Source organism: Solanum stenotomum, chromosome 6 (assembly GCF_019186545.1).
Source record: "Solanum stenotomum isolate F172 chromosome 6, ASM1918654v1, whole genome shotgun sequence".
NCBI classification, from domain to species: domain Eukaryota; kingdom Viridiplantae; phylum Streptophyta; class Magnoliopsida; order Solanales; family Solanaceae; genus Solanum; species Solanum stenotomum.
Genome location: NC_064287.1, coordinates 6,838,361 through 6,856,098, shown reverse-complemented (window position 1 = coordinate 6,856,098; position 17,738 = coordinate 6,838,361). Strand labels below are relative to the sequence as shown.

General features: G+C 32.0%; 1 protein-coding gene and 2 pseudogenes across 2 annotated transcripts in view; all 3 read right to left on the bottom strand.

The window, feature by feature from the left end:
• LOC125869300 (phosphomannomutase-like) overlaps window positions 1–6,866 on the bottom strand; it is a 99,062-nt gene extending 92,196 nt beyond the window's left edge. The window contains exon 1 of one of the 2 annotated variants that reach the window (XM_049549872.1): window positions 6,846–6,866. The gene's annotated coding sequence lies outside the window, so the exon portion shown is untranslated. Of the gene's footprint in view, window positions 1–5,401; window positions 5,491–6,845 lie in introns of those variants that run through there. The other variant, XM_049549869.1, reaches the window with a different exon arrangement.
• On the bottom strand, window positions 1,800–5,081 carry LOC125869307 (phosphomannomutase-like; annotated as a pseudogene).
• Window positions 6,867–11,204: 4,338 nt separating the features above from the next.
• On the bottom strand, window positions 11,205–14,637 carry LOC125869304 (phosphomannomutase-like; annotated as a pseudogene).
• Between the last annotated feature and the right edge of the window lie 3,101 nt (window positions 14,638–17,738).

The window sequence follows — 17,738 nt, the reverse complement described above, 5'->3', positions numbered from 1 at the left end:
TACATCCTTCAAATTTAAACACATAAGTATGATTTTCTTTTTATTGACCAATGGGCTAAATAGACACAAGGTGGCCTTCTAATGGGCCCAACACACCTTGGGAGTTGGGTCATCTCAGTTCAAATGTGCTAAATTGAGGGATTTGATTTCGCTCTACGCTAGTTGACTAAGAATGACTTCTGAAAGACCCGAAACCCAAGCGGACAACTTAGGCTGGAACTATGACAACCATTGGACGCATGACTAACCAATAAATTATCAGACATTCCGAAAAGGGTTAAGTATAAAAACAGACTAGCTACGGTATTGCAAAATCGTTCTTTAATATACTGCATTTAATGTCATGTCGACAAAAGATGCCATGAATACAAAATGACAGTTAATAGAAATTTAAACAAGTAAATCATAAATAAAAAAATTCAGCAATTATCAATAAAAATTCAAATAGTCAAGTCTTTACGGTTAGAACTTAATTAAATTCCCAGCAAAAAAATTGTCGTAAAGTTTCGTTCTTCGTTCCTCTCCTCTTGGTCGTTCCTATTTCTTTCTTTTTTTCCGGTATGCCGCTCTGTCATTGTCTGATTTTTGGTTGTTTGATCACACTCGAAATTATGTATCTACTTATCATATTTTTACCCCTGCTCGATAGTTTTGTAGCACGTTGTTTCTAGTCGCCATTTCTGTTTTATCAAAAAATAAAGAAAAATTTTATTTTCAAAAATCAATTTAACTTAAGTTTCAAAGAAAAATTGATTTTCAAAGAGAGTCGCCACTTAAATTTTTGAAAGAAATTAAGAAAACTTATTAAATTTTAAAAATATATCCTCTTTGGAGTCTAAGAATATGTAAGCAGATTTTGTTGTGAATAGACCATCCGAAGTTAGACCCCACACGATTTTATAATCAATGGAGCTCGTGCTAGGCACTTAAGTATTTTGTATAGAAAAAAATGAGGCACTAGAGTAAGAAGCAGGATAATCTATTAAAATTTCAAACCCCATTGATGAAAAGGTCTTTTATCTTAATATTTTCCTCGTCTCGATTTAGAAGACCTTGAATACAACTTCTAATGCTATTTATGAAAAGTTATCCAAATATCGTGCCAAAGGTTAACTGAACAATCATTATTGACTATCAATGAGGTAGCTTTGTTACAAGTTTTCATCCATTAAGGATACACTTTTAGCTATAGGGGGTCTGTTTGGTTGAAGTCTATATTAATTAATGGGCAATAGGGTTATTATTATTTTTGTAATAGTGGTGTTGCACAACATGAGACAATCATAATTCATTTCCCATTGTACCAATCTTGTTACATTGTAGATAGTTATGATGAGAGTAAAAAAAAGAGTTGTTTAAAGAAAACAACTCTCACCAAAAGAATTATCATAGAGAGAACAAAATAATACTCTCTTAAAAATAAATGAGGATTCTTGAAAAATCAATCAAAAAACTCAAAACAATCACAAAATTTCAATAACTGACAAATCCATAATCCATGACGAGAAAAATGAGCCTGAATTGCCTGCACTGATGACAATCGAGTCTCACCTATTAATCCCCTGAATTACTCAGTTTCGGTAAATTCATCCGACTTCTCATGAGAGGGTATATCATCAGTATATCTCATTGTATATTTTACAAAGCAAAATGTTGTCTAGCTCGAAACAAAGACTAAAACTTTAATAAACACAACTGATTTCTCTTCAAGCTTTCTCGGCTCAAAGAGACAATTATTGAGCTACCTATTTGAATGCAAAGTTTGGATTTAAAGAAAAAATACTACAGTCATATTATAATTTTAATGAGAAAATTCAATACAAGAATTATTGCAATTATGTATTTCTGTTGTGCATAGAATACAAGAATACAATCGTGTATTGGATAACTACAACAAGCTCAAGAACTTCCATTATCCTTGCCGAGGAAAAGAACAGAACACTGTTTCAATGTCTCTTCCAGGCTAGTAACTGGAAAAAGAGAAAAGGAAACAAATAGCAGGTAATGTGATTCCCCTAGTAATTATGCAAGAGGATAAATATTCAAATATCAAAAGAATGAAATTTTAGGCGGACCTGTGTGACCCACAGTTCTGTCAGACTCATAGATCTCATGGTCATTTCCTCCATGTTCAATAAAAAGCACGACTCTTATATCAGTCTGTACATGAAAAGAAAGCTTCAAGCACGATAGTAACTAAAGATTACCTTGTATGTTTTGTCTCCGAAAAACTGAATTTCATTAAATTCTTCAAGGTATGTCAAACAATAAGTCTTGCCCAACCTTGGGTGAAAACCTGTCATGACCAAGATCCCCAAATCATCTGTCAATAATATACTTAAATCGTTCAGCGATCAATGAGCACAAGAAAAGGCTTAAAGATGCTTACATCATAACTAATTTGGCCTCCAATGGAGAAGGTGAGATTAAAATGAGCAAACTTTTCTCTGAGCACTGATACCATACTTTTCAAATTCATTCCTTTCTTCCTGACTACAGTTCATTCCAATAGGCGACACATTTATCATGCCACTTCTAAACTCAATGAATGTTCCTCTGCAAAGAAGAATTATTAAGAAGTTTGCCACAACAAAGCAAATAATTCAACTTTAGATCTATGTTTGCTTGGATCCTTCAAAAATGTTGTCGGTTATGTGTCAGGTCCTCCAAAAAAAAAATTGTAGGATCTGGCCGACTAACATGGGTGCAGCGGCATTTTTGGAGGATGCAAGTAATACAAACTTTGATATGCTCACCTCTTTATTGACATATCCAAGTCATCAATGTAATGGAGGGTAAACCGAATAAATTCATGCATATCATTTGCATCCCATCAAGATATTTCTTGATCATCTACATATAAACTCATCTTCAATTGGGTGAACCTAACTATAAAAATTAAGTCACACCCAATTATATGTAACATACACAAACAATTAACTCTTCATGGAATGTGTAATAACTTTATTTTCATATTTTCGTAAACTATGATAAACATTGCTTCGAAACTTATAAAATAACACGTTACAACAGTTTTTCAACTAAGTACAAAGTACATAGTCATCTCTCTTTTTTGCCCTTGGCAAACTATCCTTCACCTTATAGATAATGATATCATGCAGAGACTAATTTAAAACTTCAACGAAATTATTTTCCATAAGTTGAACAACAAAAAAATAGAAGAATCACTAATCGAACTACACTTGGTTGGGTATGCTCCCCTCTTTGCACTATCACAAAAATAAAATATTTCCTTGTTAAATAAGAAAATCGCATTGATTAACCTTAAGCTTCTCGTCCCCAAGATATGACTTCAAGCTCTGCACGCACACCAAGAGTCATGTCATTTCAAAACAAATCACCCCTGCTAATTAACAACTAAGGATAATGAAAGAAGCGATGCATATTGAAGATGGGAAGAAAGTAAATTTCTTCAAGTTGTTCGGTAGTTCCATATTTCATGAGGCTATTATCTAGTTTTAACTTGGTACGAAGTGCTTAAGTAGTGGCAACAAGGATGTTGTTTTAAGTTGATAAAGACTGTATCCGAAGATTTTGTTTTTTCACAAAGTGAATATGCACTCACAAGTAATATTATAAAGATAAGATATCAAATTCTAGTCATTAAAATTATTTGTTTCCCAATAAGCTTGCCATCTTCATGTCCTACCAGGCCATTTTCAGAGAAAACATAATCATAGTCATTTGTAACTACATCACATATATTAGAAAGATTAAAATGTTATCATTCTCAAGATATTCTTTTATATAGGTTAGTTAATAACCATATATTGGGAACCAAGGGACATACATGACCTAAAAGACTGTTTAGCACTAAAGTTGGGCAGAAAAAGGTACATTTCAACAGCTAACATGGAGCTATAACCATAAAACTATATATGCCTTTTTAGTGGAAAGGTCCTTTCATTTATCAAATCAAAACACAGTTCAATGTTCGTAGCTAGTGAACTCAGATCTACACTTCTACTCTTGCCTAATACAACGACGAATTTCAGATACTGAGCTAGAAGCATGAGCTCTAATTAGTTGATGTAGCATATTTCATCATCCCAACTCCAAGTTTCGTATATATGCTAGTTAAGCTAACATGTATTGCCAAGATATTCTATTGCCAAGCTGTTCTGATATCTTTACAAGGTCAGAACGTCTAACAACTCCAACAGTAACAACCTGCATGTCGACAAAATTGTTAAGACAAAGAATCCTTGAGAGGAAAAATAAAATATATGTGGAAAAGAGAGAGAAGGAAAAAAGAGTATAGCAGAAGAATCATCTACCTTTCTAAGTTCCTGCATGAATTTCAACATTTGTGGAGTAGATTCCTGAAATTTTGATGCAAATTATCCAAAGAAGAAAAAGCAATATCGGTATGGGGGTGATTAAATGTCACTACAAGTAAATTTACTGTAAAATTAAACGATGAATAAGAATAAGAACAATAAAAAATCATGACAATATTTTGAAAATAAATGTACAGGCTAGCAAGAATACACTGAATCATTCGATAGTGCCTCAATCTCAAACAAGTTAAATTCAGCTACTAAATATACAAATCATTTATGTCATTCTGCTCTATTCAAGCCCATCAAGGATGCAATTATCCATAAAGTCAAAAGAATCTACAGTAAGGGTGTTTTCAGTATGGATATGATTTTCTCATGTTCCTTAGGTAAAAAAATTGGAAAATATTTTCTTTAGAAACACAAGTTCCTTAAAAATGAGGAAAATAAATTATCTATTTGACGTAGGGAAATCAAGATCTAGAATTAGCATTGCACATTGATTTTGTCCTCCAACACACCTTATCATAATCCCACCTCTATACCCCTATCCCACCACACCTCCCCCCATCCTCATGGTGCTTCGATTATATACAAATACTTTTAGAATAATATTCTTTTACTTGCATACCGAACACACCCTTAGTAACAGAAACAAAGGGAATAATCAATCTAAAGCAGCAAATACAACCAGGAGCAATAATATTGTACCTTCCTTGGTGGTGTAAAAGTTCTATCAACATCAAATAAAGAAATTAAACGAGCTTTCCTTGCAGCCATTTTTATATTTCTATACTTCTCACCAACTCTTCATTGCATTTAATGGCCAAGCATTCACCCTTATCAGCTATACTTGATAAAACCAAAGTAAAATCCAATTCAAAAGTTCACAAAGATGAATAGAAACAAATGAAATTAGAGATCGCAATATATAGTTGTACTAATTTGTACAACACAATGGGTGTACTCACTAGAAAGAATATTCAACAAGACTACAAAATGAAGCAAAATCAGTTTCAAAAAATGCAAAATTTACACTGATTGAAGAAGAAGAGACGTGCAAGTGAGCAATTTTCCACCGCTTGCATTCATTGTCTTACCTCAACAAAAATTGGCTGGGAGAATCGGACGCAGATCTGAGATCGAATGTGGATATTGTTATTTGAGGGGTGATTGTGTTCTTTTCACTTAAAGGCTACCCACTTGAGTGTTTAGATCGATGTCTCAATATATGTTGATTTTATATGGTTGGTTGTGCCACATATTCTTTTTTTATAATGTATCATATATAGTATTGTATTGTACTAAGTTTGAATAGGTTGAATCGCTTTTGTGGTTACGTAACGTGATGCTGATGATAAACCTACAAGAGAATAGGGTATGGAGTAAAGTATTATTAAAATATAAGGTAAAGGATAATTAGAATTATTAAATACTCCCGTTTCAAAATAATTGAATTGTTAAAATATTTTTCATATTTTAAGTTAACTTAATTGTTCAATCTTCAAAACTAATTTTAGAGTATTCTTTCGTTTAAATTTTCTATGTAATGAGATCAAGAAATTTGTATTGCTTTGAATTAATCTAAAGAGTAATTTGACAATAATTAATAAAGGCAAAAATGAAAAGTAATATCTAATTTATGTCCTAATATTCTCTTTTTAAAGGTGTGAAACACCCCCAACAATTCAATTATTTTGAAATGGACGGAATAATAAGTAAAAATAAAATGAGAAGAAAATATTAAGGTAATGATACGATTAATATCAAATCGGTTGTTACACAAAATGAGTTTTTTCCTTGTTACCTAATATGAATTCAAACGATATAATATAACAAAATTTAAATAACAATCAAAACAGATGTTACTACTAAACTAACAATACAAAAGAACTAATAACACCCATTTGTATAAATATACAGACTTTTGAGATCTTGTGAGAAAGGAAACAACAAATAAGACACATTCGAAGTTTCCAAGTTTTTGAAATATTGGGTTAGGGCTGGGAGTTCGATCGATTCAGTTTTTTGGTTTGGTAAAAATGTGAAACCAAACCAAACTGAAATAAAATTGATTTGGTTCGATGATTACAATTTCTGTTTGATTTTTTGGTTTAACCAAATTTAATTAACAATGGCCTCTTGACAGTGGCATGTGGCTGTGTTGTTGTTCAAATAAATCAGCAATCAATACTAACAGTAACACATACCAGCAAATCAGAAGCATGTTATTGATTGTTGATACATTTTTTACCAGAGGCTTTGAAACCATACAAGTAATAAGCAAATGTGAACCAATACATTGGATTTCACAAAGATGTAATAAAACAAATCAAATTGTAGAATCGCAATATATAGTTGTACTAATTTGTACAACATAACAAGCGGTGACACTTTGTGTACTCACTAAAAAGAAAGTATTCAACAAGACCACAAAATGAAGCAAAATCAGTTAAAGAAAATGCAAAATTTACACCGATTGAAGAAGAAGAGACGTGCAAGTGAGCAATTTTTCACCGTTTTATTGTGCATTCATTGGCTTACCTCAGCAAAAATTGGCTCGAAGAAGCGGACGCAGATCTAAGATCAAATTGCTTTTGAGTAATCTATAGTGTGGATATTGGGATACCGGTCGGTTGAGGTGATTTTACTCAAAGAGTGCCACTAGCTTTTTTTTAGATCTATATGTCCTAATATCTGTTACGTGGTTTCTTTCAACTAGTACCCAATTATATTGTGCCAACTCATTCATTTTTATCATAAAGATGCTAAAATCTTATAAATTTGGGAGTAGTAAGTGCTTCTTAATTAGATGTTTCAAATTTAAGAATATGTTTGGAAAATCATTTTGGTAATTAGATTTGATATAATTGGGTGTAATTACAATGTCTGATATGTTTGGTTGATCATGTAATTACTTGGTTTGTGTGTAATTGACAAGGGTAATTACACTCTCCAATTTTCAGATCTGTGAATTGTTGGTAATTACTACTCTAGTAATTACACTAATTTCAATTACCAGGTGGCTTTTCAAACAAACCGTAAATCTTTTTGGGTATGAAATTTCCTTTGTTAGGGTGTACTTTACTCATAATGTGGGATTTTTCGATGTAAATTTTAATTTAGTCAGGCTCCAATATGGAATCAGACACTGGATTGGAGATAAGCAAAAATTATCATTTATTCTTGGTTGATTTATACGGTTCACTTTACTTGTCCACTATTTTAAAAATATATTTTTCTTTTTATCATCATTTTTAACATATTAAGAAAAGATAATTATTTTTCTTCTATATTTTATCCTTTAGCATTAGATATTTATTTTCAAAATTATTTTTCAAGATCTAATACAAAATATTAAGTACTAATTATTAGGAATAATCTAGTAAAATACTATGTTGATTATTATTTTTTAATGTGTGTCAACTAAATATGACAAGTAAAAGTGAACAAAGGGAGTAATTAATATTATATGATTCAATTTAAGTATTTTACATTTTTTTAGTTTGTCTCCAAAAAAGTCAGTCTTTTTTTTTATATTATAAGTTTTCTAATTATAATGTTCTACATGATAAATTTAAGACACAAGATTTAAAAGACAATACATATCTTTTGTTAATATCATAAAATTCGAAAGACTTTTTTTATTTCTTAAACTCCGTGCCTAGTAAAACTTAAATCAGGACTGAGGGAGTATATATTTACTATATGTTAAAATATTACTCTCTTTGTTCCTTTTTACTTGTCCAATTTTAATTTTTTTACTTGTCCCTTTTTAGGGCTAGGCGTTCGATCGGTTCGGTTCGATTTGTAAATTTCGGTTCGGTTTTTTAGTTTTCGATTTGGAAATGTGAAACCAAACCAGACTGAAATAAATTCGGTTCAATTTGATTATTACAATTTCGGTTTGGTTTTCGGTTTAACCAAATTTAATTAACAGTGGCCTGTAGGCTGTAGCATGTGGGAATGTTGTTGTTCAAATAATACAACAATCAATATTAACTTCTATAACAATCAACACTCAACAATACTCTCTAGACTCCAACAATCTATGCCATACAATTTGGCTTTTGCCTTCAAATTTTAACAAACATTTAACTTGCAACTAACCATATCATTGACTAAAATATCCAAACAAAACTGATAATTCTCTTCCAAGTAGTCCAGCAAGCAGCAACATTAACAAACTAGTTGAGTATAAGAATAATAAGACTATCAAGAGTCAAGACAACAACAATAGAAAATTCAACAAACTCGTGTCCAGCCCTAAAATAAAGTTAGTTACAAACTAAAGTCCAGCTGCCAGTAGGCATCATAGCAATTTGCAGCAACCAAAAAATTTAGAAAACTAACAAAACATTGTTGCAACCTCCAGTGTTATCTATAAAAAAGTGAAACAAACAAGAAGAAGAACAATCAGTTGTACAACACAATACTGATTACAAACTAACAATAACACCTACCAGCAAATCAGAAGCATATTATTGATTATTGATACATTTTTTATTAGAGGCTTCGAAACCATACAAGTAATAAGCAAATGTGAACCAATACATTGGGTTTACTCGGTCCAATTGTTGTTTTAAGATGATACTAATTAGGTATAGTGCATATATTGTATTATTTTCGATTTGATTTTTAAAAAATAAATAATTAGTAGAAAAGTCAGTTAGAATTATCTGTAACAAAGATGTAGCAACAAAAAATGAAATCAAGATAGAGAAAACAACATGAGAGAGCAGATACACTGTAAAGATTGACAAGAAAGTGTCCTTTAAGGAGATGCTCATCACTCCCTATTAAAAAACAGTCGATTCACAAACAACATCAAGGACAAACCTAGAGGAGGATATGTTAATTGATGAGCCAGCGGGGAATGGGAAAACAAACACGAAAAGCACAATCCCCACAAACGAAGGAATGGAGGCGATGAGCATTGACCTTTGAGGCGCGGGTCGCGAGCTGCGAGCACTGAGCAATTACAGGCTGCATGCACTCAACAGTTAGAGGGAGCATTATCTTCATGCATCGTGGAAAAGTCATCATTTGTTGCAGTTCTCAAGGAAGCGTTATCTTCATGCATCACGAGAAAGATCTTCATGCATCGCAAGAATAATCAGTCCAACGTAGGGGTACAATCCTAAACTATACTTCCAAAGATGATCTTCGTCCTTGATTTCTTGTCATCTCCGGATGTCCACGCTTTTGGATGAAATAGCAGCTTGTAGAGCTCCTTCTTAGACTAGAACATTTATTAAACTCTCTACCCCAAGAAACAATGGGTTGCCAAATGACGTATACATTCTTCAAATTTAAACACGTAAGTATTGTCTTTTTATTGACCAATGGGTCAAATAGACACAAGGTGGGCTTCTAATAGGTCCAACACGCCTTGGGAGTTGGGTCAGCTTAGTTCAAATGCGCTAAATTGAGGGATTTGGTTTCGCTCTATGCTAGTTGACTAAGAGTGTCTTTTGAAAGACTGGGAACCGTAGCGGACAACTTAGGCTGGAACTATACAACCATAGGATGCACGACTAACCAATAAATTGTCAGTCATTCTGAAAAGGATTAAGTATAAAAAAGACCAGTCTGCAGTATCACAAAATTGTTCTTTAGTATACTGCATATAATGTCGTGGTAATAGAAGATGCCATGAATGCAAAATGATAGTTAATAAAAAATTAAACAAGTAAAACATAGATAAAACAATGCAGCAATTATCAATAAAAAGTCAAATATTCAAGTCATTACGGTTATAACTCAATTAAATCTGCAGCAGAGTCGTCATTTCTATTTTATTGAAAAATAAAGAAAAACTATAATTTTCAAAAATCAATTTAACTTAAGTGTTAAAGAAAAATCGATTTTCAAAAGAGTCGCCACTTAATTTTTTGAAAGAAATTAAGAAAACTTATTAAATCTTCAAAAGATTTCTCTTTGGTGTCTAAGAATGTGTAAGCACATTATGTTATGAATAGACCATTCGAAAGTAGACGCCACATGATTTTATCATCAATGGAGCTCGTGTAAAGGGACATAAGTATTTTGTATAGAAAACAAATAAGAGACTGGAGTAAGGAGCAGGATAATCTATTAATTTTCTAAACCCCATTGATGAAAAGGTCTTTGATCTTAATGTTTTCCTCGTCTCAATTTAGAGGACCTTAAATACAACTTCTAATGCTATTTATGAAAAGGTATCCAAATATCGTGTCAAAAGTTAACTGAACAACCATTATTGACGACCTATGAGATAGCTTTGTTACAAGTTCCATCCATTAAGGATACACTTCCAGGTAGATGATGAATTAGCTCTAGGGGTCTATTTGGTTGATGTCTATATTAATTAGTGGTCAATAGGGTTATTATTCTTTTTGTAATAATTGTGTTGCACAACATGAGCTAATTCTAATTCATTGTCCATTGTACCAATCTTGTTACATTATATTGTAGATAGCTATGCTGAGAGTAAAAAAAAAAAAGTTGTTTAAAGGAAAGAACTCTCACCAAAAGGATTATCATAGAGAGAACAAAACAAAACTCTCTTAAAATTAAATGAAGATTCTTGAAAAATCAACCAGAAAACTCAAAACAGTCACAAAATCTCAATATTGACAAATCCACAATCCATGACGAGAAAAATGAGCTCGAATTGCCAGCACTGATGGCAATCGAGTCTCACCTATCAATCCTTTGAATTTCTCAGTTTCGGTAAATTCGTCCGACTACTCATGAGAGGGATATCATCACTATATTTCATTGTATATTTTACGAAGACGAATGTTGACTAGCTCGAAACAAAGACTAAAACTTTAATAAACACAACTAAATTCTCTTCAAGCTTTCTCGTCTCAAAGAGACCATTATTGAGCTACTATTTGGATGCAAAGTTTGGATTTCAAGAATAAGTACTATAGTCATATTATAATTTTGACGAGAAAATTCAATACAAGAATTATTGCAATTATATATTTTTGTTGTGCATAGAATACAAGCATACAATCGTGTATCAGAGAACTGCAACAAGCTCAAGAACTTCCATTATCCTTGCCGAGGAATAGAACAGAACATTGTTTCAATGTCTCTTCCGGGCTAGTAACTGGAAAAAGAGAAAAGGAAACAAATAGCAGGTAATGTGATTCCCCTAGTAATTATGCAAGAGAATAATTATTCAAACATCAAAAGAATGAAATTTTAGGCGAACCTGTGTGACCCACAGTTCTCTCAAACTTGTAGATCTCATGGTCATTTCCTCCCTGTTCAAGTAAAAAAACACGACTCTTATATCATCCCAGACATGAAAAGAAAGCTTCAAGCACGTCAGTAACTAAAGATTACCTTGTTTGTTTTGTCTCCAAAAAAATGAAGTTCATTAAATTCTTCAAGGTATCTCAAACAATAAGTCTTGTCCCAGCCTTGGGGGAAAACCTGTGATGACCAAGATCCCCAAATCATCTGTCAATAATATACTTAAAACGTTCAACGGTCAATGTGCACAAGAAAAGGCTTAAAGATGCTCACATCGAAACTAATTTGGCCTCCAATGGAGAAGGTGAGATTAAAATGTTCAAACTTTTCTCTGAGCACTGATACCATTGTTTCGCGTATCTTTTGTACCTGATTATAGCTCAAATTGTCTTTAAATCACAGAGAAAAGAATTTTCTCGAGGTACATTCTGTAAAACATATATACAATGCTAGAGTAGTTATCTGTACCTTGTCATACTTTTCAAACACATCCCTTTCTTCCCGACTACAGTTCCTCTCAATAGGCGACACATTTAACATGCCACTTCTGAACTCAATGAATGTTCCTCTGCAAAGAAGAATGATTAAGAAGTTTGCCACAACGAAGCAGATAATTTGTTCTATGTTTGCTTGGATCCTTTAAAAATGTTGTCGGGTGTGTCAGGTCCTCCAAAAAATAATTTTTGGAGGATCTGGCAGACTAGCATGGGTGCGCGGCATTTTCGGAGGATCCGAGAAACACAAACTTTGATATGGTTACCTTTTTATTGGACTATTCAAGTCAGCAATGTAATGGAGGGTAAAGTTAATAAACTCTTGCATATCATTTGCATCCCACTAAGATATTTCTTGGTCATCTACTTCAATTAGGTGAACCTAAGCTATAAACATGAATTCTCACCCAATTATACGCAAAATACACACACACAATTAACTCTTCATGAAATGTATAATAACTTGGTTTTTTAGATTTTCGAAAACTATTATAAACATTGCTTCGAAACTTACGAAATACCACGTCAGAGCAGTTTTTTCAATAAAGTACAAATTACATAGAAATCTCTCTTTATTGCTCTTAGGCAAATTATCCTTCACCTTATAGATAAAGATATCATGCAGAGACTGATTTATCACTTCAACGAAATTATTTTTCGTAAGTTGAACAACAAATAATTAGAAGGATTACTAAGTCTTTATCGAATTGCACTTGGTTGGGTATGCTCCCCTCTTTGCACTATTACAAAAATAAAACATTTCCTTGCTAAATAAGAAAAATGCATTGACTAACTTAAGCTTCTCATCCCCAAGATATGACTTCAAGCTCTTCACACACACTATGAGTCATGTGATTTCAAAACAAATCACCTTGCTAATGAACAAATAAGGAGAATGAAAGAAGCGATGCACATTGAAGATGGGAAGAAAGAAAATTTCTTCAAATTGTTCGGTAGTTCCATGGTTCATGAGACTATTATCTAGTTTTAACTTGGTACGAAGTGCTTTAGTAGTGGCAACAAAGATGTTGTTTTCAGTTGATACAGACAATATCCAAAGATTTTATTTTGTCACAAAGTGAATATGCACTCACAAACAATATTATAGAGATATGATATCAAATTCTAGTCATTAAAATTACCTGTTACTGAATAAGCTTGTCATCTTTATGTGCTACAAGACCATTTTCATAAAAAACATAATCTTAGTCATTTGTAACTGCATCACAAATATTAGAAAGATCAAAATGTTATCATTATCAAGAAATTATTTTAGATAGGTCAGTTAATAGCCACATATTGGGAACAAAGGGACATGCATGACCTCAAAGATTGTTTAGCACTAAAATTAGGCAGAAAAAGGTACATTTCAACAACTTAGCATCCATAAGACTATGTATGCCTTTCTAGTGGAAAAGTCATTTCATTTTTCAAATTCAAACACAGTCCAGTGCTCCTGGCTAGTGAACTCATAGTTCTACACTTCTACTCTTGCTTAGTATTGCGAGGAATTTCAGATACTGAGCTAGAAACATGAGCTCTAATAATTTGATGTAGCACCTTTCGTCATCCCAACTCCAATTTTAGTATATATGCTAGATAAGCTAACCTGTATTGCCAAGCTGTTATGATATCTTGACAAGGTCAAAACCTCCAAGAACTCCAAAAGTAACAACCTGCAGGTTAACAAAATTGCTAAAGACAAAGAATCCTTGAGAGGAAAAGTAATATATATGTGGAAAAGAGAGAGAAGGAAAAACGAGTATAGCAGAAGAATCCTCTACCTTTCTAAGTTCCTGCATGAATTTCAACATTTGTGGAGTAGATTCCTGAAACTTTGATGCAAATTATCCAAAGAAGAAAAATCAATATTGTTATAGGGGTGATTAAATGTCACTACTGGTAAATTTACTATAAAATTAAACGAAGAATAAGAATAAGAACAATAAAAATTCATGACAATATTTTGAAAATAAATGTACAAGCTAGCAAGAATACACTGAATCATTCGACGACATGCTCAATCTCAAACAGGTTGGATTCAACTATTAAATATACAAATCATCTATACCATTCTGCTCTGTTCAAGCCCATTAAGGATGCAATTGTCCATAAAGTCAAATTAATCTACAATAAGGGTGTTTTTAGTATGGATCTGATTTTCTCAGTTCCTTAGGTAAAAAAATTTGGAAAATATTTTCTTTAGAAACACAAGTTCCTTAAAAACGAGAAAAATGAATTGTCTAATGGACGTAGGGAAAACAAGTTCTAGAATTAGCATTGCCCATTGATTTTGTCCTCCAACACACCTTATCATCATCCTATCTATGTACCCCTATCCTACCACAACACCCACATCCTTTTGTTGCTTCGATTATATACAAATACTTTTAGAATAATATTTGTTTTAGTTGCATACCGAACACACCCTTAGTAACAAAAACAAAGGAAACAATCAAACTAAAGCAACAAATACAACCTGGAGCAATCATACTATACCTTTCTAGGTGCTGTAAGAGTTCCATCAAACAGAGCAATTAAACCAGCTTTCCTTGCAGCCATTTTTATTTTTCTATACTTCTCACCAACTCTTCACTGCATTCAACGGCCAAACATTCACCCCTATCAGCTACACTTGGTAAAATCAAAATAAAATCCAATACAAAAGTTCACAAAGATGAAACTAAATAAATCAAATTATAGAATCGTAATATATAGTTGTACTAATTTGTACAACATAATGGGCGGTGGCACTTTGCGTACTTACTAGAAAGAAGTATTCAACAAGACGACAAAATGAAGCAAAATCATTTACAAAAAATGCAAAATTTACACCGATTGAAGAAGAGACGCGCAAGTGAGCAATTTTCCACCGCTTGCATTCATTGGAATTACCTCAGCAAAAAAATGGCTAGGAGAATCGGACGCAAATTCTTGATCGAATGTGGATATTGGGATTTGAAGGATGGTTGTGTTCTTTTCACTCAAAGGCTGCCCACTTGAGTGTTTAGATCTATGTCCCAATATCTGTTGACTCTATGTGGTTGGTTGTGCCTCGTATTCTTTTTTTATAATGTATCATCTATTATATTGCATTGTATTAAGTTTGAATGGGTTGAATCGCTTTTCGTGGTTACGTAAGGTGATGCTTGTAACGCTCCAACTGTTTAAGAATGTTCTTCATCCCGTATCAAAGGCTTACGAACCTTAATTTTAGAATTGTATTGTAACATCGCGAGTGATTCAGGAGCATTTAATTTACAAATACATATTTTCATGGCTTACCTAACACTTCTTAAATATTTATGAAAAAAAAGGATATATTCTTTAGTTATTATACATTTGTGTATGTGTTTACTTTATAAGAGTTCACCAATTTATTAAATATTTTTAACGGTTATAGTAAGTCTAGTTATGTCAAGAAATTTGTATCATATAAAATAGGCTTTGAACAAGATTATATTTCATTAATTATAGTATATGCAAAAAGATATATGTATTTTACCATGAACCTACGCAATAACTAAGTGTATATGTAACAGGATAAAATGAATTAGTGTTATGGTAACACCATTTGTACACGTGGAACTGTAGGAAATGGTATTTGATGACTAATTAGAAAATTAAATAAGTATAATGGAAGTGATCCATTTGTTCTTTCTGGATAAGTTTCATGTATAATTTTTTTTATCCTTTGTTCATTTAATTTCTCTCACTTTTCTTATCAAAATAATAGAAATCTGAAGTGTTGAAAGGTAGAGAAAACTATAGGTAGAAATAGATAAGAAACTAAGGTTTAAAATAAACAAGTTGCCGCTACGCATATTGTTATGTATAACTTACCAAAATCTCATAGTGTAAAGAGTAAATTACATTCTATTCCTACTATTTTTCTAATTACAATAATCCCTTAAATTTGTACCTTCCGAATACATAAGTCACCATCCGGGTACATTAATTCACCATCCGGATACATTAATTCTAATACAAGAAGAATCTTTCTATTGCGCTAAAAATGAAATAAAATCTGAAAATTAATTAAATCCCATAAATTACGCTTACGTTTCTTCTTACTCTCAATCATACAGAGGCAAATCCTATCCAAACGAAGAAATTCAAAATTTCAAATTGCTCCCCCATCAAAGAAGAAACCTTTCTAGATTTGATTTAAAAACTTTTTTTGAAATTTTGGGTAAGCGAGGTGAGATATGAATGATACAAAAGTGATGGAATTATTGTTGGACAAACGATTTCCTTTTGAATCTTCAAGTTCATCGAAGATCCTTTCAATTTTGATTCAAGATTGTCAAAAAAAATTGAGATTCAAGATTCTTTGTTCTCCGGTTCTTCGAAGATCCTTTCAATTTTGATTCAAAATTATTGAAAATTTTGAGATTCAAAATTCTTCTCCTAATTTATTGAAGATCCTTTCAATTTTGATTCAAAATTGTCAAAAAAATAATAATTTTGGACGACTATGTTTGTTTCTGCAATATTTTCTTTGACCTGTTTTGAAGAGGAATCAGCGGTAGGGGAACGAGAAGACGCCATAACTCGACCACCAATACCATTGAGGACTTGTTTCATTTTCTTTGTTGTGGTCTGTAGATAAATAAAGCTTCAAACATAGCTCAAAGTTCTAAGCCAAAGGAATTTAAGTGCTTGTAAATTGTTATCGTCGCATACTCTTTATCTTATGATACATCATGAATATCCTTGCTACTTAGTATTTTACTATTTCTATATCTTGTTTATATTGATAAATATTGTATTTATACTAGATACATTAAATAAATAATTGTGCCCATAAGACGTTAGATTTGAGATCGATACATTACCGTGTGGAAATTGCTATGTAATTGATACATTTAGTATAAATTCGAATGTACATATCATATCTAAAAAATTAGTGCATGATACATTATTATTTGTGTAACTCATTTAAATTGATAAGTATTGTATATACAAGATACATTAAATAAGTAATTATTGCCCATAAAATGTTAGATTTGAGATCGATACATTATCGTGTGGTAGTTGCTATGCAATTGATACATTTAGTATAAATTCAAATTTACGTATCATATCTAAAAAAAATAGAGCATGATACATTACTATTTATGTATCTCGTTTAAATTGATAAGTATTGTATTGTTACGGGATACATTAAACATGTAATTGTTGTCCATAAGTTGTTTGGTTTGAGATTGATACAGTTAATATAAATTAGTATTTATGTATCATGTCTGTATACTTTGACGTAGCTATGTATCATATACAAAAAAAAATTATGAATATAATAAATAATGATTTAGTCATAAAATAGTACCGCACATACATATGTACACTTTTTATAATTCGTTTTTGTCCTAATTTTCTCCATATTTATTTTGTCATGTCCATGTATGGGTGGTTTATTGAGTCTACATTCTAATCATCTCTCTAACAGTAATACACTTGTCTTTGTGTATGAAAAATTACCCCAATATTCACATGATTTTTCTATAAAAGAAAAGAATTGGAAAGAAAAAAATAAATGAAGAACTACCTCTTGATTAACTTTAAATTATTAATCGGAGAGAGATAATTTTTAAAATTCAAAATAAGGGAGTGATGAAGATAACTGGTGATATAGTGGAGTGATTAGAGGCATGAAAAAAGGGAGACAGTAGTGAAGTTGAAAGTTAAGTAT